This window comes from Papio anubis, chromosome 15 (assembly GCF_008728515.1).
Source record: "Papio anubis isolate 15944 chromosome 15, Panubis1.0, whole genome shotgun sequence".
Taxonomy (NCBI): domain Eukaryota; kingdom Metazoa; phylum Chordata; class Mammalia; order Primates; family Cercopithecidae; genus Papio; species Papio anubis.
This window is the reverse complement of record NC_044990.1, coordinates 2,238,022-2,261,612: the sequence shown is the minus strand read 5'-3', so window position 1 is coordinate 2,261,612 and position 23,591 is coordinate 2,238,022. Positions and strand designations below refer to the sequence as shown.

The window sequence follows — 23,591 nt, the reverse complement described above, 5'->3', positions numbered from 1 at the left end:
GAACCTTATCAGTTCTAGGTCTCCCTCAGTCTCAGGAGTCACGAGCTGCTTCAGCTTTTGGGAATTCCTGACTCTGGGTCAGAAAGGTGATATGCTTCCCCTAGTCATCTTTCTCTCTCACAGGGTTCTTGCCCTTGCAACCCAGCTGCCATGTTGTAAGGAAGCCCAAGGTATACGAAGAGCCACGTGTAAGTGTTCTGGCCGACATTAGTCAGCATCAACCAACAGTCACATGAGTGAACGAGGCTTCAGACGATTTCAGCTCCAGCCTTTGAACCTCCCAAGCTGAGGCCAAGCAGGGCAGAAATGGGCTGTTGCTCCTGAGCCCTGCCCAAATTGTAAATCCATGAGCAAAATAAAATGTTGCCATTGTTTTAAGCCACTTCATTTTGGAGTAATTTTTTATAAAGACATAATACATGGAACAGGCTTCACGGGTCCTCTCTCCCTCCTTTTCAGATATTCAACGCACTCACAGCCTTTAAACATTCTCCAAATGTCTGTCACACTAGCTATGCCTGCCTCATGTGCACCAAGAGTAAATATTATCCTCGCGTTAAAATAAAATGCACACTTGTGAAATCATCAGTGAAACATGAGGGAAGCGGCTCAGTGGGCAGAGATGTCTTGTTAACTGCAGGCCACCTCCCAGCCCTTCCTGCAGTCCTACCTCATCTCACCACAGACCAGGAAAGGAGGTGAGGCTTCCCTGCCAGCATCTGCAAGGTTTGATTGCCTTCGATCTCAGCAGTCTCCAGCCAGGAACAAGCTACAGCCACAGAACCCTTCTGAAGCCAGGGGAGGTTACTACATTTTCTTCTTAAATCGTAAACTGTTGATGATACTTCATGAAACGCCCATTCCAGTGTTAAGGAAACAGAATGCTTTCTGTAGGAGATAAGCCCTCATGAGAATGTTTAATTCAAGTGTTTAGTAATTCAACCATGTTAAAAATTAAGCTCCCTTTCATGACAAACACATTTTGTCGGGAGAGGAGATTGGAACACAGAGGGGCCCACTTCCGTCATGTAATCATTGTTCTTCAGGACTTGGGATGATCGTCTAAAAGAGGGAGACGCAATCAAACTGGCTATCTGTGATCATCTCAGTAACAAATGTTGCTGGAATGCAACTGTCCTGTTTATTCTTTTGGGTTTACTTTCCTGTATTTTTACTGAATTCAGTCAAATGGTTTGTGTATGTCATCACAATCTGAGAATGTGTCTTCACAAGACCAAAATAAATCATGAATCACTAATTCAGAGGGGAAAAAAGAGAAAACCAGCTGTTCATCGGCAAAACACAGTCGTTCCATTGAATCCATTTTATGCTGAGGCAAAAACCTCACAGGATGGAAAAGCATAAAAATCTTCCAATATAGAAATCCACAAATCACTTCTAATTCCTTTCCCTTTCAAATATTTCTTCTCATAATTTTTGAGAGATCTCAACAATGAGACTCTAAGGAATTACACCCAAGCCCCGAAGTGATCAGGTACTAACTTTGAAACAGTTAAATGTCATGAGAAAAGCTTACAATTGGATAGGTCATTTGTTTGTTTGGTTTTTATAGGTCATTATTGTTTTATAAATTTTCAATACAACAAATTGCCTGATAAGGTTTCTGGCCTAGATTTCAAAAAACATGTAGAATTGGGCGCTTGAAAGTCTCCCCAAATCTAAGAGAGCAGCAGATGCTCATGGATTCTATTCCACCAGAATAGAAATACAGGTCTTGAGTTCGTGGCCAGACACAAAATGAGGAGAAGCCACCACCTATCTGGGCAAGCTTCCCCAACTGTGAAACAAAAATAACATTTGCTCTGCTGACCTTACAGTGATGTGAGAAAAAATGAATCATTCAGAGTTTGTTGCAAGACAGATATTTTTAAGATTAAAAAAGAAAACAAACTTTTGTCCACTGTGTGCAACAAACTATGAATTGTGGTCATTTGTGTTTTAAAATAAGCCCATGGCCTGCAATCTCTCTTTGCTTGTGAGCCCTGGGATTTTTGATATATCAGGTTATTTGTGTGGTATGTGTGTGCATGTATATGTGTGATGTGTGATGCATGTGCGTGTTTTAATGAAGTGGAAACAAGGAAGTCCAGAAATATCTGAAATCATTTGAGTTTATCAGAAAATCTTCCCCGACCACCTTACATTCCCCTTTCCTTATCCTTAAAAGCATGCCCTGTTGTTTTCCTTCATTGCCATATATCTGTAATACCTCAGACTTGAGCGTTTTACCTCTTTCATTGTTATTTACCAATGATTCTCTGTCTCCCTCTATAAACATTAAACTCCACGAAGGCAGGTTACGTGCCCGCTTTGTATCACAGGGCATACTACACAGTAGGTACTGACTATCTGTGGGATACATTCGTTATGTTTGAACAGTGAGTTTGATCACTGGTGTCCAAGGGAAGATTTGTGAAGGGTCTCGTTCTTTGCCACACCTTGAAGAACCACTCTGACCTGGGCAGTTATCAGAGCCGGGTTGGCTTCAGGGAGTGGGACAGAAGTCCCAGCCCCTTTGCATTTTTTCAGGCATGGCTGATGAGAACTCACCCCACAGTGAAGAGCAGCGAAGTGACCTGCAGCAGATGTGACATCTTCTGCCTCAAAAACAGAGCAGCTGGCCCATTATGCCAAGGATTTCTAGACATATCAAGGAAAGTGTGTTCCTTTCACCAACAACTATAGAGTGAAAACGCCAATTATATTAGTGCTATCATACAGAATATTTAAAACATGGAGGTAAAATCACTGTTTTAAGTCAGCCTTCTTCCCTCAATTTTGGCAAAATCTCTTCACCTGCCTATGAGGCCATTTGTAGGACCCAAGTGATGGTGTTCCAGATGCCATTTGAGTAGGTCCTGTTTTCTTCTGTTTACCATTTCTCTGCCTCCTATGTTTGGATACCATATTGTCCTCTGGCCACATAAAACTGGCCAGATCCTCCAGCAATGGACTGAATGTTTGTATCCTCCCGACGTTCATATGCTGAAGTCTAAATCCCAATGTGATGGTATTGGGAGATGGAGCTTTTGGAAGGAAATCAGTTGATGAGGATGGAACCCTAATGAATGGGATTAGCGGCCTTATAAGAAGAGACATGGCTGAATGTGGTGGCTCACACCCCTGTAATCCCAGCACCTTGGGAGGCTGAAGTGGAAGGATTGCTTGAGCCCAGGAGTTTGAGGCTGCAGTGAGCTAGGATGATGACAGTGCACGCCAGCCTGGGCAACAGAGTGAGACCCTGTCTCAAAAAATAAAAAGTAAAAAAAGAAGAGACATAAGAGACATGACTGCTCTCTGCCACATGAGGATGCAGTGAGATGACCACCATGAAGCAGCCCAACGTGCAGGCCCTCAGCTAACACTGGATCTGCTGGCAAGGTGATCTTGGACCACTCAACCCCCAGAACTGTGACAAACAAGGGTGTTGTTCAAGCCACCCAGCCTACAGTAATTTGCTGCAACAGTCCAGGTGACTAACATCACCATTATTGTCTTACCAGACTACAGCAGCTACCCAAATAAGCCCATTTAAGAAACCAGACTATTTTTTTTATCAGAGACCGATTTGTTATTTGAACTAATGTGTTAAACTTTAGCTAAGGGACAGCGATTTTTGTACCCACACAAAAACAACAACCACTACTTCAGTAATCACCCCCTTGGGAAAAATCTCATTGTTACAAATGTCTTTCAACAAACACTTGTAGTAAACATTTCTTGCACATTTTTGGTATTACAACGTCTCCCTGGCTTCCCAGTGTTACCTAGAAGTATAAAAGAGGCCTTTTTAAAGTCACAAGCGATTTTTACACAGCCACAGAATCAGATCCATCACTAGACTTGTAAGTTCTCCATTTATCAAGTAGCATCTCATGAACTGGCCTCATGTTCCACATCTCACATGGTTGCTGAATTTTAGGTTTCTGAGATGTCTACCCCTGGATATTTTAAGCAAGAATTCTGGAATAAAAATGGCCTGAATCTCTAACTCTGCCACTTGACCTAGTTTCATTAAAGAGGCTATTTGTTTCCTTTCGACTTCATGGAGGCCAGTCCTTTATGGCCTCCACAACTCCTGCAAGGTTCTAGATTGTTCGGGTACAAATTAAACAAGATTGCTTGAAGCAAAACAGCGCCGTGTGTCTCTGGAGCACAGAGAATGGTAAACCACTGGGATTCAGCTTGCCGGTCAATAGTCACAATGCCCCTTCACTGGTTTACCCAAGCTTTGGGTGCCAAATCTTCTGCATATTGAGTGACGTGCCTTCCGAAGACATGATGGTCACCCCACAACTAGCCATTGCTTCTTCTCATCTGGTTAGGGTTGCCAGCTTTAGCAAATGAAAATGCCATCAAACGGTTCGACATGTTAAGATTGTTTATGATACATTCAATACTCAAAACAAGCCTGGTGTAAGGGCAGGGTGTTGGTTATTACAGGGTACAAAGTTTCAGTGATGGACTTGATGAGTATGTTTATGGCCTTGATGGTCATGATAGTTCCATAGGTATACACTTATTCCTGAATTCATCGAGTTATACACATTTAATATGTACAGCTTTTAGTATATTAATACTTCAATAAAGTGGTTTAAAACAAACAAAGCTAGGTGCATCTCAGAGACCTTGTCAACATCAACATATAAAAACTAATAAAAAATAAAAATTGTACTATGTTCTAGTCTGAAGAATGCTCAATGATAATATCAAGTGCTACTTAATAAGCACTTCGCATCAGGCATTATTTTTAAAACAAATTTACAAGGCAAATTTTTATCCCTATTTTATTGAGTATTCAATCAATTTTGGCTCTAAAGATACCATCAAAACCACTGAGCTTCAAATGCAGTATTTAGGCAGTCTGCAGCCTTGCGGGCACACTGAAGCAAGGTTGATACTCCACAGGTTTCCCTGGTGTCACTGGACCAGTTGTGCAAAATCAGCATCATTTGTTTGCTGTCATGATTGTTAAATATGTTTATTGTCACAGCTTCTGGAGGCATCTAGATGTGTAACATCTCACATATTTAAAACCTCAGACAAATGCTTGAGTTTTACTCCTTTATGAGACTCTTTCAGAGGCCCTACATTTCAGCCCTGTGAATTAAACAAACTACACCCACATCTACAATTTGAGCTCCTTTGGGATTCATATGTTTTTTGTTTTAAGAAGGGTAATTTGGACTCGGGGAAAATATCAGAAAGGTTACACCTCCAAACCTCCCCACCCCTGACCACTGGACTAAGAACTCCCTATACCTATAAACTTTTCCTCTATAAATACAGGAAAGTCAACCCAGAGAGATGATGTTAGATAAACACATATCATCCTCCTCCTCCTGGGAAAGCCTGGTGTTGGATTCTACACAGCTAGCAGCTGGGACAATGGACAGAAAAGATCGACACAACCCCCAACTCCCCATCCAGTTCTCCCTTGCAGTCTGACATCATGAAGCAAGCACCAAGCCAGACACAGGTGCTTCTGTATTCCTAGCTACTTAGGAGGCCAAGATGGGAAGATCACTTGTGGCCAGGAGTTTGAGACCGGCCTGGGCAACACAGTGAAACTCTGTCTCTATAAAAAATAAACATTAGCTAGGTGTGGTAGTGCTCACCTGTAGTCCCAGCTACTTGGGAGGGCAAGGCAGGAAGATTGCTTGAGCACAAGAGGTTGAGGCTGCAGTAAGCTATGATGGTACCACTGCACTTGGCCTGGGCAACAGCATGAGACACACACACACACACAGCAAACACCAAAGTGAAGAGCCAGCCCTTTCACCAGAGAGAATCTTCCCTTTGGGCTGCTCAGGTCACTTACACAGACGCAAGTAAATTTAGAACCTATTTGTCTCCTGCAATGTGCAGAGTTCTATGCCATTGAAGACACAGCAGGTGGTGGAGCTACCCACTGCTAGTAAACACCACGCTGTGTGCCAGGCCCTTCTTGCCCGGAGGATAGCTGTGTCACACAGTTTGGCCTCTTTCACAGAAGGGGACATTTGTGGGGTGAAGTGACATCTTTTCAAAACACCAGAAGGCTTCAGACTGGCCAGAGTACCAGCCGGCCTGCCTGGCCAGCACAGCTTTCCGTGGGTGCACAGCTGTCTAAATGGAGACGGGGAAATTACAGGGGACAGACAAGCAACTGGCTAAAAAAGAAAAAGAAAAAGAAAGAGGCTAAACCATGTCTCCCTGTTTACAAGGCCGCCACCTTAGAGTCCCAGGCAGGAGAAAGTGCAGCTTGAAGACCTGCCATTTGCAAACGAGCGGGCAGCCTCGGAGGAAGTGCTTTTTAACTCCAGCCACAGAAACTGTCCGTGGTAAAGTGCGTTGGAAATTCACAAGGAGGGAGATCACCAGGCAGCTTGTCAGTTTAACTCTTTATCGGAACGCACTTAATGGGATTTTACATTCAGCAATATGAACTTTGAAATACTCAAGTTCATGTTTCACCTGCAGAGCTCCCATCTGTTTTTACTTCACCCTCAGAATTTCCATCTGCTCTTTTTCAGGCCTGTCTAATGGGATGCCCCGTTAGGCTCTACAGCTTTTCCAGGTGCTGAAGTCATGGAAATTTTAGGGCATTTTTTTAAAATAAAACTTTCGTCCTACAAGTTACCTGTGAAAATTAATTCCATTGTACAACAGCGTTCCTTGAAAGACATTTCCCAGAATGTGCATTAAGAGCTACCATGGCACGTACGGTGATGGGTTATTGCTACCCTTGGTGACGCCGAGAGCTCACAGGGGATCTTAAGTAATACAGCTAGGCAGAGGGCTGTGCCCAGGCCATGTTTCCCGGCTGATCACTCTGAGCTTCCCAAGTTCAACGCCAAACCTGGAGATCTTCCCTCAACTACTCGGGGCTGCGTGAGGGCAAGACGAACCTCACAACTTCATTTGCACATCCTGGCCTGACCTCGACCTCCCAGCAGCTGACCTGTGTGTGAGGTCAGGGGAACAGCCGCACAGCTTTCTGGAGGCACAGGGCTGGCAGCTTGTAGGAAGGTGGTTAGAGCCATAATACTAGCGTTTGAGATGTGTTCGTGTCAGTGACTCATTCTCCTGGTTTCAGATCCTCCAAAAAGAATTTCACACTGGAAGAACAGGGGCATTCCATATAAAGTCTGAGATGATTACTAGTGGGGACCAAGTGAGAGCGAAACAAAGGAAGGAGCTAAATACAGCCGTGGCAGAGGACTGGAAGATGTGCAGAAAAACATTTAGTGTACCAAAAGGTAGTTACTGTTTACTCAGAAGGGTCTCCATGTTAGACCTCTGGTTTATCCAACATATACTAGAGATGCTGATTCATTTAGCATATGATGCTTTAACGTCAATCAAAGAGTAAACAGGTCACAGGGTCATAGGTTACATAAGTACAGTGGGCAAAGAAGCCGGTCCTGCTGTGTGATTTAGACAGATCTAAAAGGGACTCAGACTGTCTCCCCTCTGCGGATCCATCAGCTGGAGATTCACTGTTTGGGTTTAACAGCTACGATGAAGTTGCAACATTTCCCCACTTAAAGCATTTAATTCAAATGTGCTGAAAAGTGATATGCATTGTTATAGCCTGGCCTTTCCATCAGATCATTGGAACCTTCTCTTTTATGCAGTCCTCATTCTCTCCCAGACAGAAACGCCTTGTCTCCCTACCAGTGGCTCCCTCCTACTCAGCTCCCTAAGACGGCATCCAGGTGTAAAGGGTAGAAGACAACCCACATATCCTCCCATTGGGAATGGGGACCCTCTGACCTTGCACAGGGCACTGGGTATGCGCTGGTGACATCTGCTGGTTTCCAGGGTTCTGTCCCTTGTCCCAAATGGGTCCTACATGCCCAGTAAACTTGTGGCGAGTCAGGGGTTCCAGCCCTGCTCTGCTGGCCTTCAGTCCATTCTCTTTGACTGTCTTCCCTTCAGCCCTCGTTGCCTGGAGACCGGGGCCACCCTCAGCAGGACCACAGCTGATTCACTGACCACCCGGACTTCTCGCTCACCTTCAAGCACAGATGAGGGTGTGCTCTCCTTGGCTCTCCTCTGCTCACACCTCCTTTTACCACTGAAGATCCTGCCTCCCTGTTCCTCCGCCATCTGCAAAGGGATGTGGAGAATGCTGAGATGGAACATCCAGGCTGACCCTTGATATGCCAGAGGGAGAGGGGAAGAAAGAACTTACACAATTCTGTGTCAGGTCTCAATAGGATTTGGAGTTTGGAAAGTTACTTAAGCAATCAGTGAGAGTAACCAAAGAAAAGCCCATTTTTATGAGTAAGAAAACGAAGCGTATCACTTTCTTTAGTTTTACTACCTTTGTCAATTATTTAAAAAAAGCTCATATATAATATTGTCTGCCTAAAGCTGTAGCCATGTCAGATTCCATCTTTTTTCTCCTTCTGTGGTAACAGATATACCGGAGAACATGTTCTTTCTGTGGGTCAGGAGCCTGCCTGAGATCGGGGCTAGAAGATAGTCTGTTTCAAGAGGTCCATGTTCATTTTTGAACTTGTGGGTTCTTTTCTGCCAGAGAAGCTGACACCTCTATGAAACATACTCTTGAAGATGTCTCTGTCTCAAGCTCAGTGTTTGCCTGAAAAATAGCACTAGCAGCAACAACAAGAAAAGGAAAGCAAACATTTGATGTAATTTCAGCTACCTAAGCAAAGCATTTTCTCAAAATTTGAAGATGCCTTCATTTAGGAAAGCCATAGCCCTACAGCACACACAGGTGTGGATCTAAGATTTTCATGACGAGAACAAAGAAAATGAGAAATTCTGGGGTCAGTGCTCAATGACCCACAGGGCTTCTGTGGGACCTGGCTGGAAACAGACAAGAGCGTTGTGTGATCTCCTAAAGGTAAAGTGCAAATATTCCCTCCAGAAGAACACTCCAGGCATGTGATCAGATTTCTGAGATCCACGTAAAAAGAAATCTTGAAATCTTTGTTATGGTGAAGAATGATTAGAATTGCTAATGTTTTCATTACTCATTACTACTTCATTACTCCAAAAAAAAATTCAGTATAGTTCTAGGAAGCTAAAATACAGATTTGCCAAAAGATGCTCTCTGGATTTTAAATAAAATATTTTTGGATTTAGATTTCCACTCCTATCTTTACAACATGGCATACTATCTTTACTACCTGAGATGTACCAGCCTCAATCAGTACCTGCCTCATAGGGTTACTCTAAAGATTAAATGAGATGGTGTTTGGAAACATACACTGTAAGTATTACATACCTGGCACGTGGAAGGTGCTCAAAACACAGAGCCTATTATTCTATTATTATTACAAATCTGTATTTTTTTTTTTTTTTTTTTTGAGACGGAGTCTCGCTCTGTCGCCCAGGCTGGAGTGCAGTGGCCGGATCTCAGCTCACTGCAAGCTCCGCCTCCTGGGTTTACGCCATTCTCCTGCCTCAGCCTCCCGAGTAGCTGGGACTACAGGCGCCCGCCACCTCGCCCGGCAACCAAGTCCTTTTTCATCCAACAAGTTTTATGCAAAAGAAAGCAAGACATGGGTGGCTTCAGCACTGAATGACGTAATGTTTTTGAAAGGGCTGGCACAGCGCCGGGGCCATGCCGAAGTCTAGGAGGGCCAAGTGACTTGCTTTGAGTCCCAGAGGTCTGCCACTGCTTCCCAAAACTAAGGCTCAGATCGAGGACCTTTCCAATTCACTATCCCGATATTTAGGAGCAGGGATCAGAGACTGGCTTTCTTTTTCCTCTCGTTCTTGTATAACGAAAATAAATCCTTTAACGTTATAGTCACATATATTACAAAGCATAGCTGTTCACAGCATATCAGGCACACGAGAGTTTCCATCCTCTTCCATCAATTAATGCCCTGGAGTCCGCCTGTGCCACAGCAAACATCTGCGATGCTGGGGGCGGGGCAGGGGGAGGGAGGGGGTTATTCAATCACTACATGCACATGATCTTGGTTTTGAGGCTGTCAATTAGGATGGAAACAAGTCACCAATTACTTCCAAATACGGGGGAATTTCGGTGAGATGTTCATCTGTCCATTAAGAGCCCAACTCAGCAGCACACTCCCACCCCACACCCTCAAATGCATTTCAGACCTGCCACAGAGAGGCCATCCCAGCTGGCAACACTGAGGTCCCATGGTTCAGCAGGGATAAGATTTTCAGGGTAGCATCCAAAGCCTTTATTCCCCACAACTCATTGGCCGTGGAGACCTTTATACCTGGGACCCCTACGCCTTTGAAAAGCTATCCAGAGAGGCACCAGTTTGTTTGGCTCTCTGATCTTTTATACGGTACTTTTTGAAGCTCTGTCTGACCTGCATGATCTCTTCTCAATGCTGCTTCATGGCTTATTTTCCACAGAGAAGGGACATATTGATCCCTATGATACCAGGGAATGCTGAATAAATATTCTTCTCTCTAATGTCTGCCCCCAAGTCTTCCCCATCCTACCGGGCAATGCTAAGATAGAGTTTTTAATTCCACACCCCACCCCCACCCCAGCCACCCTTTTCTGTCACCAAAGAGCCCAGTTGTGTTCAATTTCTAAAATAAGCTGCGCTGCCCTCCAATCAGTTGGTGATTCCCTTTCAGGAACTGCCTGCCCCGTGTCTTTTGAAGTGAGCTCATTACAGTCTTTGCTCCCCCGCCTATTCCTGTCTTTCTGGAGCCCTCCAAGCCCGGTGGGCATCTGCGTCTGCTCCCATTGGGTCCTGTGCCCACTCAAATCCTCGTCCATTTCCCACTATTAGATAGAGGCCAAATGTCGCCCATTCCAAACAAATGACTCCCAGCTGAGGCTCCTAAAGACAAGAGCCAATTCCCACAAGTGTGTTAATTTATCTGCTCAAGCCCAGCCTTAGATCCCCTGATCTAAGCCATTTTTATTACTATACTATGAAAATCAAAACAGAGAAACTGACTTTGAAAGTTTTTTTTGATGGGATCAATTTGTACTGAGCTCAATATTAACATCTACCCCAGAAAGCCTCTTCTACAGGGCACAGATATCAGATACTACTGATACAAAGATCACCAGGGCAAGCCACCAAAAAGAAAATGTCAGACACAAAAATGATGAGGGTATTGCAAGGTTATCATCATTAAAATTCTATGGTAACCTTCATTGTTTATCAAATCCTAAGAAATACAACACGATTTTTTTTTTCAGGAATAATGCGATATTCCTTTGGAGATAACATAATTGCAGTTTCAAATGACTTACCTCTATCACAGGGGAAGTGGCTTTTAAATTCATTGGAATAAGGATAATTTCAACACCCAGTCAAACAGTCAAGCAATAGATCATGACCCAAATTGTAGAAGAATCTTCACATTAAGTACTCTATATATGAAACACCTCCACTACATTAAAAATCACAGGGCTCTGAGTTTACATATCGAAAGCAGAGGGGCTCCGTATCTCCCTTTTGTTCCTTGATAAAAATAGCCAAATGAACTTTGGCAAAGGACAAGGAAATTAGTAACCATACCACCAGCAGCATGACCACTGTGGTAAGAAACCCAATGCAACACTGTGTAGGGTCAGAATGGCCAGGCACAGTGGCCCACCCCTGTAACCCCAGTGCTTTGGGAGGCTGAGGCAGGTGGATCACCTGAGGTCAGGAGTTCAAGACCAGCCTGGCCAACATGGTGAAACCCCACCTCTACTAAAATACAAAAATTAGCTGGGTGCGGTGGCGTGCACCTATAATCTCAGCTACTTGGGAGGCTGAGGCCGGAGAATTGCTTGAACCTGGGAGGTGGAGGTTGCAGTAAGCTGAGATTGCATCACTTTACTCCAGCCTGGGTCAACAGAGTGAGACTCAGTCCCCGAAAAAATTGAGAGAGTCAGAACACGGCTAGAAAAACTCCACTGACTGAATGAATGTCCAAAACATGCCACGCAGTGTCCTCAGTCACATTGCCTTTAAACCCAGTAAGGATCTTGAACAGTAGACATTGTTCTTCCTGCTTTATGAATGTTGGAATCTGATGATCAGAAAGATTAGCCAATCTGCCCAGTGAATACAGAGAGGAACGGATCTGATTCTAAAGCCCTTGGACTTTACACTAACATTTTCCAAATGAATAAACGCCTTAGTACAAAACACCTCCGGGAAAATGTTTAACATAGACTGAAAACATCATACCTTTCCATGATGCAGAAACAGAAGGAATAGGATGTTAGTCATAATAACATTTTCTTATGCGTTTCTCCAGTGAAATACATTTTTCACTGACAGGTCAATTTCATGAACTAGAGTCAAAAAATCACATGCAATGGATAAAAGTGAAAAACACGGATTTTCCTCTATGTGTTTTGGTAATGACAGCACATTTTTCGTATGTATAACCATGGAAGCCATACTTAGCTAAAGGAAGAGCAGTTTCAGGTTATCTCCATCACCCCAAAGAAAATGGCCCCAAATATTACTATTCACCTGAGGAAAAGAAACCACTTTTCAAACATCTGAAAAATACTCTCTCACGTCTACAAGAAAAACATAGCCCTTGTTGAGCTGAACTTTTCACTTCTACATTCACCACGTTACCATCTTGCTAAAATCAGATGACTCTTTACCTAAAAAACAAATCAAACTTGGCATCCTTCTCCTAAAGCTGCAGTTGTTGCTGGTGGTTGATGGGGCGGTGGCTGGGGTAATGAAACAGGGAGAGGTCAAACACTCACACACCAAGAGTGATGACCTATTGGAATAACAGGAAGTGAAAACAAACCCGATTGCACTGGGGAGAGCACATCAGCAAAGGGGAACCGGAGGTCTCGAGGAGCCTGCAGGCCCAGGCTCTGCTTCTTAGCCCATCCCTCCTTTGACTCTGATTTCATCACCTTGCCATCTGATCCTCCTGGTTGATTTCAATTAATTCCCAAGGATGGGAAAACTCACACTTCATTCCCATGCCTGAGAACACCCGAGTGACTGATTTATGGAGACTGTTGTTAGAAAGACAAACAATGACTTGAAATGGCCAAAGAGTTAGTGACTTGGACAATGGTTTATGGTGACCTCAGATGCGGGAGGTTTCAGTTCTTACATTCAGGGTTGAATTACCACCACTACCAAAATAGCTGGGGAAATTTCTTTCCATGATGTCAGGCCAATAAGCAGTGTTTCTAAAGGAAACGAATCACTTTGGTCTTCACTTCCCCTTCACTTAACCAAGGAGAGGGAAAAACACAAAACATAGAGGTGTTAGGACTGGCAGCATGTTTTCTTATTTTTCTAGAATGTATCTCTTAGTTTTTGTACTCTGTAATTTTTTTTTTTTTTTTTTTTTTTTTTTTTTTTGAGACAGGGCCTCACTCTGTCACCCAGTCTGGAGTACAGTAGCATGATCATGGCTCACTGCAGCCTCAACTACCCAGGTTCAAACAATCCCACCTCAGCCCCTCAGGTAGCTGGGACTATAAAGTGGTTGCCACCATGCCCGGCTAATGTTTTTTTTGTTTTGTTTTGTTTTTTTGTAGACACAGGATCTCAATACATTGCCCAGGTTGGTTTTGAACTCCTGACCTCAAGCAGTCTGCCTGCCTCAGCCACCCAAAGTGCTGGGATTACAGGCATGAGCCATATGGCATTTTCTAAATGTTTTCTGTTGCTTTTCCTGTAACACGTCTGACTTTGTTAAACGTGGCTCATTCAGTCCTTTCTCAAACTTAAGAAAAAGTGTTATGTAAGTTCTGTGACTTCTGCCCTTGAGTTCACCACCTTTCTTACCTCCAAATACCCACCCACAAACGGAAAAACAAGCAAAAACAAACATACAAAAAAACAGTGACCTCAGCAACACAAAAACACAAATTGAAAGGCTCCTGTCCTGAATGTAAAGATGTATAATCACCTACCAAAATAATTCAACATTTAGTAAGGCATCTCGATGTATGAAAACCCATTGAGAAAGAATGTTTAAAATGATGTCTCTAGTAATTCCTTTTTTTTTTAAGTTCTTCAGTTTTAAGCTCAAAGCAGAGAAAATGTTAAGAGCCCACATTTCAATTACAATCTCCTGGGGACACAGAGGTATTGGGAGTCAGTATCTCATATCATCAGAACCTGAGAGAATCGTGGAGAGTTAAATGAAGATGTGCACCAAACCAATCACACAGGAACACAAGGAGAAAAATATTTCTAAGACCCAGAAAAAAATTCAAACGATAAAAATTATTTTTCCAAGAAGAGAGAAAACATCCACAAAATGCATTTCAATCTGCCCAATGAATGATTTTAGCATTGTCAGTAGTCTCTACACATGACCAACTTAGAACAACAGAAGTAATTCTGAGTAAAGAGGAATCAGAATGAGCTTTGTATTTCAAAAACCCACTGTTCTGTGTGAATTCCTGTTGACGGAACCACTTCACTGACAACATTCACTGCCAGGCAGAGAGGGGGCAAATTCCTACATAGCGCGTTTAAAAGGTAAGATGCGTCGGGGACTGGGAGTAGATGAATCAGGCTTTGGAAGAAAAGTCACAGAAGCTAAGCTTGGACATGCACTTGGAGGTTAGATCTTAGTGCTCCTTTGCTGCTTGTGCAGGGGTGACCTACGTCCAATGTTAGGAAGGTGCCGAAGACGAGGGGTTTTATGTAATCCATGAGCTAAGTCAACACCCTACTAGCCCTATTACTAATAATTATTACATTCTGACTTCCACAACTCAATACTTACATAGAAAAGTCTAACCTTTATGAATGCGGGTTTGATCCACTATCCTCCGCCCGCATTCCTTTAAGTCAGGACATTGAGTTCTTCGAGTTTCCTCTCTGTCAATAATTAACTGTTACTGTTGTCATCCCAGTCACGTCTAAGAATGCTTATCCTTGGAAAACCAACAGCTTTTATCCCCTCCTGTGAGAGGGCACAGAGAGGGAAGCTTTCGTTTGGTACTCACTCCATCAGCTGCAGCTCTTTCAGGCAGCAGGTCAAATCAGGAGTGTCAGGACAGGTGAGCCCAGGTGACAGGGATGCACACAGAGGGTCTTCAACTCAGCCTCAGCCAGGGAAGAGTTCCTTGTGGCCACACATACATCCTTATCTGTGCCAGGTCCTTGCCAGCAATTCCTGGCTGACCCACTACAGAGAGATGCTAAGGTGCACGCATGGCGACTGTCAATGCTGCCTGCAGAAGATGATGTAGGAAATCCTACAACATTCGCAAACACAGGTCAAGTGCTCCTATTTAAGCAACAAGCCAAGCCATTTTTTTACAACATGAATAAATCCTGGAGAATAAGATGCCTAACATTTTGCTGAGTTTTGTTTTCTTTTGCTTTGCTTACTAAGTATAATTTTTATTATACTTAGTATTTTTAAAATACAATATGACTATTCTGTACTCATAGAATTTTAAAAAAAGGTTAAAGAATAAAAATACTAAATAAGTGCCTAATGTGCTTGCACTGAGTGTGAAAATAATAATTCCTAGAAGAGACAAAGTAGATTGATTGAATAGAAAATAGTACGAGGACTAACGAGTGACTTTTTTCCTCCTAGACGAAGTTTGGTATATTATAAATGGCTCAAAGAAAAAAGTTTTAAAAGATGCTTGTCTGGGTCACTAAACATTAATACTTACAGGATATAAGAAAATGTCTTGCCTCCATTTTAAGTAATTATCCTGTATTTCGTGTCTACTATTTCATTAAGCCTGTGTGAAATATATAACTACGATGTAGGTGAGCTTGCTATACCAGCGTTAGCATGAAAGCCTTCATCAAGTTTCTGAGAGGTCCCCAAGGGCAGAACAAGGACACACTCCTTCCTGTGCACACCACTCGCAGCCCAGTGCCTACACCGCCGCATGCATTCCACAAACAATCCTGGAATTCGTCACGGAGAAATGCCCTCATCCTGTCAACGTCAGTTTCATTTCTGAAAGGAAGAGTGGCAGCTCCCGGTAACAGTTTCCTCTGGCCAATGCTTTTGATAAGACCCCAATGTCTCTCCATAGGATTATCTTATCAGGCTCCTGGATGGATCCCAAACTCCAGTCTCATCGCCTCCAAGTCCCAGTCCACTCCAATACATCTGCTAATGTCTTTCCCTCCTATTCAGAAAAACACCAAATTCCCTCACATACCCTGGAGAATCACTGCTTTCTATGATTACAGGATGGCTTACAAGAACAATGCTCTCCTGGGTGAGACAACACATTGACCTGACATCAAGTGAGGTGGCAGGGAAGGTGACTGGACAACATCCTAACAATCGTCAAATGGAACTAACGTGGTTCCACCAGTTGTAGCTGGAGACATAAGTTGCTGGTACTTGCTTAAATATGATTTATGGGAGGCCACTGATGTGGAGCAAGCTCTGAAACTAGGCCTCAACAGACCACACCAAAATGGAGTCACTCAGGCTAAAGTTCCATGAAACCAAACAGAAATGAAAGTGTTTATCTGGCCTTCTGAGACATCAGGAGAGATAACAGCCAAATTTCTAAGGAGGCCACTTTCAGCCAGCATGATAAGGAAATCCCCTCCGCTTTAACCCTTTGGAGAAAAGCAACCTGAAATCACCAGATGTGAGCCTACCTGCTTTTTCTAATCATGCCACTTCCTTGCTCCTGCTCACGCAGCTTTATAGAAACCAACTGCTCCGGCATGCCCAGTGGAGCATCTGTCTAAATCTTTAGATGGGCTATGGCTAATAATAACAGCCAATTCAATCTTTCAACTCCATTTGTTGAAACTTTGCTTTTGGACACACCATAGAGAGGAAGTGAAATGCGGATTAGGTAAGAAAGAAATCCAGAGAAGGGGGACCCTTGGTAGTTCCTAAGGGTGGCCCAGGCGGGAAACACTGACTGTGTGTCCACAGCCAGGCTGACAAAGAGCCTACAAATCACCAGGACTCGGAGGACGCTGAGACGTCCTACAGGGAAGAGGGGACAACTTCCGCAAGACATGCATGGTGAATATCACAAAGGAGTCCAGGAGCTGTGCCCAGTGCCCGGTCAGGGCAGTGTTTCAGGGTTCTAGGCCCTTGCTGCCCCTCCCAGGTCGGGTTGCTGCTCCCCCACAACCGCACCTCCGTGAAGCCTTGTCTAGCAGAAGTGCCTTAGCAATCTCTCAAAATATTTCTTCAAAATGTCCTTATAAAAGTACATTTGTCTCTGGGTGAAACAATTTAAAATTAGTAAAGTCAATATTTAATTTGGACCTAGTTGGGAAATACGGAATTTTCCATGGAGAATCAGAACTGTCACCAGGATATGGTGATTTGGAACCACAGCCCTGGTTCCTGCATGTTGAGAAGACAGAGCTGCTGGGCTACAGGGTGATTCAGTGCAGGGACCGCAGTGGCCCTACCAGCCAATGGCTCTAGCCAAGACCTTGGCTAGACAACCACTCTGCAAACATCATCCCCACCACCGCATGTTCCTCCTAATCTGACTCAGCCCGGGCTCTGCCTGCCAGCCCCTGCCCCAGCCCCAGCTCCAGGCTGCTCTTTTCCACTGTAGGATGGCCTTGGATGTTTGTGTTTCCTTTTTTGTTCATATATTTAGGGTGTGGAGGACACAGTTTTCTCTGACCTGTGACACACAGCCTCCCAGGAAGGGTCTTGGACTCTCCACTATACTCCGTCATCCAAGACAACACTGAAAAGACTCCCAGATCTTTGTGAGTGAGAAGAGAGACCAGCCCAGCCCATCAAGCCCCCAGAATGAAAGAAAAAGACCCTGCCACGATGGACTCTCCCCCTCTTCGTCTAGCGAAAGCCTTGTCAACCCTTTGATCTTTCCAAAAAAACCAGCTCGTGGTTTTGTTGATTTTCTCTATGGTTTTTTATTTTGTATTTTACTTCTCTACACTCTAATCTTTATGTTCTTCCCTGTGCTGATTTTAGATTTAATTTGCTCCTCTTTTCCTAGTTCCTTAAGGTGTATGACTAGGTTATTAAATTGAGGTTTTTATTTTTCTTTAATGTATGCATGTTCAGCGCTCAATTTCCCTATGACTACTTCTTCTAACGCATCCCGGAAGTTTTGGTATGCTGTGCTGACTTCCCTCTTTATCCATAAAAATAATCACACGACTCTGGGGACCACAGAAGGTGTAAAGCAACACAAGTAGTCATTGAGCTTGATTTTCCTATTCAAACAGGTTAACCTACTTGTAAACTGAGTTATTCTCTTGCCTAAAGGATGAGCTATTTTTGCTAATCAAATTTTGGTCCAAAAAGAGACATTTTTTTCTGGCTCTTTTTCAAGATCTGTGGCTCATCAGAGTAGATCAGTATGAAGTACGGCATAGACCAGAGGTTGACAAATTTGTGGGAAAGATTGCCAAAGTTGAAGAACACACTTTATAGTAACCAGAAAGAATCGGAGGAGTCTCTGCTTTCTATCACCCAGGGTCATTCCCAGTTCCAAATCTTGTTGCAGGGGTCTACCCACCCCGTCTCTCGGGAAAGGCACCTCTCCCTGCTGTCCAGCCCCTCCGTCAGCTGTATCGAAAACTGGCCCCATTTCAGAGGACCCTCCATCAACTCACATACAGTCGGGGACATGGATGATTTAACAGGTGAGCATGATCCAGGGGTGCTGAACAGAATGGAGCTGACTTTCCTGAACAGACGTCAAACCAATGTCCTGGCCTCCTGCAGTTACAAAAGCTCCCTTACAGCACAGCTCAGCCCAGAAAACTTCCCAGGTGATTTGAGTTGGATGCAAGTTTGCCCCTTACTTCCAGGCCTCCATTGTTTTGGAATGTTGCTATGCATTATTAAACAGCGGCCACATTTTGTCCAAGAGGTGGCTGCGTTTCAATGGCGGTGAAGTAATGCCTGTTTATATGTGGGCTTGCAAAGGGTTTTGGAACACTTTGGCATGAAAAGCATCTTACAATACATCATTAGTGATTTCTAACAATCACTAATTGAGAAGGATAAAGGCTCTCTCCCAATACATATTCTTTGAAAGGTGATAGTCAACCAGAAACAGCTTCTGATGGGTTCTCTTTTATCCAGTTGATTGGAGTGCAGTTGAGAATGTCAGTTTAATGGTGAAATAAATCTTAAGGTAATTTCTTGGAATGCGCATCTGACGAGACAAGACCAAAAAAATAACAGTGAAGTTGAACAACCATCTACATATTTAGCTGCCTGGAACAGTGGAAGCCGACATACTAGAAAATAACCTTTTTTTTTTTTTTGGACACATAGCTTTTGTGATCATTACTTGCTGGTAAGCCCAACTGATTGTGAAAATCAAATTATTTCCTTCAGAACACTGGCCAAAAAAATACTGCTAAACTTGGCCCCTTAGTACACAATCAAAAGCTACAGATTGCCTAATCACATATTGTATTTTGATAGCTCATTTCTTCTGAGGGGATAAAATTATTTCACAGGCAGCAATCCGAAGTATTATTAAAACTGTTTTACAAATGGAGAAACTAAAGAGAAATCGAGTCATTCAACTCAGCATCTCGGCTGAGTCATAGCAAATCTAAGAAAAGAAGCCCTTTCTCCTCCCTCTGTTCACTCGTCCCCTTCAAGCTCTGTGTCCTCAGGCAAAATAGCTCCTTAGCTTTATTTTGAATAAATTCTCAGATTTAGGTCAATTCAAAATTTTATTATGAAAATTATTATGAAGAAGAAAGAAAAAAACATACAAACTCACCACAAATCAGCAGATTAAGCCTTTGATAAAATGTGACTGAAATGCTCTCCCAGAAACAGATAGGAAACAGCATCACATGGAGACATTCCTTTTGATGGTAAAGTCCCTCAGCCTCTCCCTCAGTCCTAACTGAGCAAATTCCCTCATTTCCAATTTTCACAAATTCCTTAATCCACGTTCATTTTCTTCAAAGCATAAATGTGCATAGTCTTCCTAATAAAGTTAAGAAGCACAGTTCTGAAGTTCTTCAAAACCAAGAATAGACTATTTTTAAAGACTGCTATAATACTGGGGGCTTAAGTTTGCACCCCATTTACAAATGCAATGAAAGGCATCAAGGAAAACACACCAGTGCAGAAACACAATTTTCCATGCAATTTACAAATGGTTAGTTTTGCATAGATCTGCTATGCTCCTTCCTTATCACATCTCTGTATCTCTCACCCTCACCCACAACTCTGCAAGCTGCAATTTGAGAGTTCTCAAACCAACACTGGGTTCACGCCAACTTACAAACTTTGTATTTGCTTAGCAAACATCAAAGGATGAATAATGTGTTGTCATTCCCTGACCTTACAAGAAGGTTGAATATAAAATAACAACCTTGGTCACCCTGTAGAATGACAGCACCGAAGCAGCTTACCCCTTGGCCTGGATTCTTGCTTTCTTCGTCTAAAAGGGAGCAGCCTGTTGCTTTGCACAGGGTGGGCACTCCATGCATATTGATTGTTTCATTCCCCTGACAAGGCAGGCAGCGAAAGCAAGAAAGGCAAAGGGACTAGGAATACATGAAACTGAGCTCAAGTGCTGGCCTGCTCCTCAGAACCAGCTGTGTGGACCTGGGCTCAGCACCTCACCTTTCCAACTTTCAAGCTGTTAAAGGGAAAGCTGGTGACTTTCAAGGACTCCTCCTAGAACTCCAGGATTCAAAGGCAGTAGATCAAAGCATCATTGTTCCCAAAGCAGCAGATGCCTGACCCCTGCAGGCCAGGGCCACTTCCCACTGCCTCCTTTGGGGCTCCATCCACTGGCTGACCCACTCATTATCTCTCTTGCCAGACGCATTCCAACCTGTGTTCTCCTTCTTGAATTGTCCTTCCCCACTCAGCTGACTTAGCTCTCTTTTCTGGTTGTGTCACAAGCGGTGCAAGGTCAAACATAACTAGGTCCACACACGTTTGTGTCTTTCCACAAGGTCAGACTTTCATGGATGCTATTTCAATCATAAAAGCCAGGAGATACATGGCATTCCCAAGGAGGCGATTCTCGTTAGCACCATTCTCAAGGCAGTCAGACCTGTGGGCACACAGGCTCAAGCCACTCCACAAGTCAGTTAATACTGCAAGCCATATGTAGTAGTATACTTAATATAGAAACGTTATAGGTTAAAGCTTTCACATCAAAAACATTAAGAGGAAAACAGGGTAGGGAAAGGAGTTAATGAACCAGTCCCAGGAGGGCGATGTGAACAGGCGAGTGTCCTAGGCTGATCCAGACGGTCACCAGCATTTTGCAAGGAAGAGTTTTTTATTTGGGCAGAGCCTTCAGGGGCAGACGCAGGTGCTGACCACCAGTGACTGCAAAACAGAATTACCGGGATGGCCACATCAAACTCATGACGTCCTGCTCTTCTGATAGCCCTGGAGATCTCTGATGAGAGCTGACAGGAAAGAGAGTTTCTGGTTACACCCCCCTTTCATTGGATGTCGCCTCTACTGATTAGGTGAGTATCCGTCCTGTTGGCATGATTGCCTTTTGAGCCATAAGGAGTCTTTTCTTAAAATGGAGTTACTGATGTCAAGGGTGCTCTATACAAAAGGCGGTCCAGCCACTCCCCAGCCCCTGTGGGCAGTGTCCCTGAACAGGGTGTCATAATGGGGGCCCACCTTTCCTTTCCCTGACCCCCCAGGCACCCTGCACTCCCCTACCAGGGCCTATCCCCAGTCCTCCTCCTGGCCGTATCAGAAGCTGATCCCACTTTGCCAAAGCAGAGTAATGATCATGGCACTCATTTCTTTGAGCACTTCACTTTTTGACTCACAACTCACAACTTGTAGGAGGTACATACAACTATGAGCATCCTAGATGAAGGAGGTAAGGCAGAAAGAAGTTAACTCATCCCAGATTTCCAGGAGCAATTAAGCCACAGAGCTGGAATGTGAATTCAGTGTACCCTGGAAGGCGGGATCATGCTGCCCACTGCTTCTCTGATGCACCCTTGGTGTGCATCCTCGATCCCCTGAACACACTCGCCTGCTGCCAGGTGCACATGCTGAGCACTGACAGAGGTTCCACCATTCCCACATGGCCCTGCCTGCAGCCGCTTATGCCCTGAGCAGTCTCCACGCTCTTCAGATGACCACGGCTCACAGGCATCTTTCCCTCCACCAGTATCTTGCACTTAATAGACACTGAGTGGCCATTTATTGAATGAATACAGGCAAGAATGAGACTTTAGTGTTGATTTAATTAATTCTGGATGTGCTGTCTTGGGGGAAAAAAAAAACAACCTGAAGATACAGTAAAATTGTGCAAGAGAATGCAGCAGGCTATGTTAAGATATATAAATATAGATAGATGATTATCTGAGAATATTAATATCACTCAAACTAAATTGAAAGACAATTACATGCCAACAAAATCTGAAATAGAAGATTCAAGAAGAATACCTGATAGGATGTTACATAGAAAAGAGACCAGTAGCTGGGGGAAACAGTTAATCCCTGTTCACGCGGCTGGTGATCAACGACCTCCAGGAAACACAAACGCATGCTTGGCGTTTACAGATTTTAGCTCCTCGGACTTACATTCATTGCTCTCAGAAAACGTATTTCTACCTGCTGGTTTGCAGTGGGCTGTCCGGATTTACATTTAGACATGTGCACGCTTTTGTGACTGGGTGTGCCTTTGTAATTCTGTCCTCTTCTGGTTCATGCTGTTCCCCACGTTTTCTCTTTTTCTGTCCCAGGCAGTATTTTATTTTCCCCAGAGCCAGCTGCATTCCTCCATCTTTTTTCCCTCAAGTTCTTACTCAACTCAATGATGCTGTTTGGAAGTTCTTGTTATAAAACAGCTCCCATCCAGATGCATCTGTCATTCATCCTTTCTGTGCTTCTCTGACACACACCTTCTGGGACTCCCTTGTACAACAACTACGCTCAATGGCAGAAGTACCTTGATATTAGCACTACCATGAATTCACTCTACCAAATCACTGCTAAACACACTCAGCTCTTTTGAAAAAAAGTCAGTATTAGAGGTATTTATCTGAGTAGGGAGTATGTGCAAGGAGATGGGCCATGTGTCACATTATTGATCAAGTTGGGTGTCGGTACACAGGAGTCCATTAGTCTATTCTCTCTCATTTTGTAACACATGGAAATTCTTCATCATGAGAAGTTAAAAGTGAAATTATTCAGCAAATAAATAAGAACCTGTTTTAAAAAACCAAAGGTGGCTGGCCGCGGTGGCTCATGCCTGTAATCCTCACACTTTGGAGGCCGAGGCAGACAGATCACTTGAGGTCAGGAGTTCAAGACCAACCTGACCAACATGGTGAAACACCATCTCTACTAAAAATACAAAAATAAAAAAATAAAAAATAGCCAGAAATGGTGGCAGGCACCTATAATCCCAGCTACTTGGGAGGCTGAGGCAGGAGAATCGCTTGAACCTGGGAGGCAGAGGTTGCAGTGAGCCAAGATCACACCACTGTACTCCGGCCTGGGTGACAGAGCAAGACTCCATCTCAAACAAACAAACAAAATGACAAAGGCATAGACATCCACCAAGATCGCGCCACTGCACTTCAGCCTGGGCAACAGAGCAAAACTCAGTCTAAAAAAAAAAGAAGAGAAAAACAAAACAACAACAAAACAACCAAAGGCATAGACATCCTCTAAGTATCTCTCACATTAGACTCGAAATGCTC

The 23,591-nt window shown here is 43.7% G+C and overlaps 1 long non-coding RNA gene across 1 annotated transcript in view; it reads right to left on the bottom strand.

Annotated features, from left to right (window-relative positions):
* The window catches only part of LOC110741660, a 464,563-nt gene extending 441,348 nt beyond the window's left edge, over nt 1-23,215 (bottom strand). Inside the window, exons 1-2 of the long non-coding RNA XR_004178615.1 lie at nt 19,661-23,215; nt 8,022-8,115 (exon numbers count right to left, since the gene is read on the bottom strand). This is a non-coding gene — a long non-coding RNA (uncharacterized LOC110741660). The remainder of the gene's footprint in view (nt 1-8,021; nt 8,116-19,660) is intronic.
* Between the last annotated feature and the right edge of the window lie 376 nt (nt 23,216-23,591).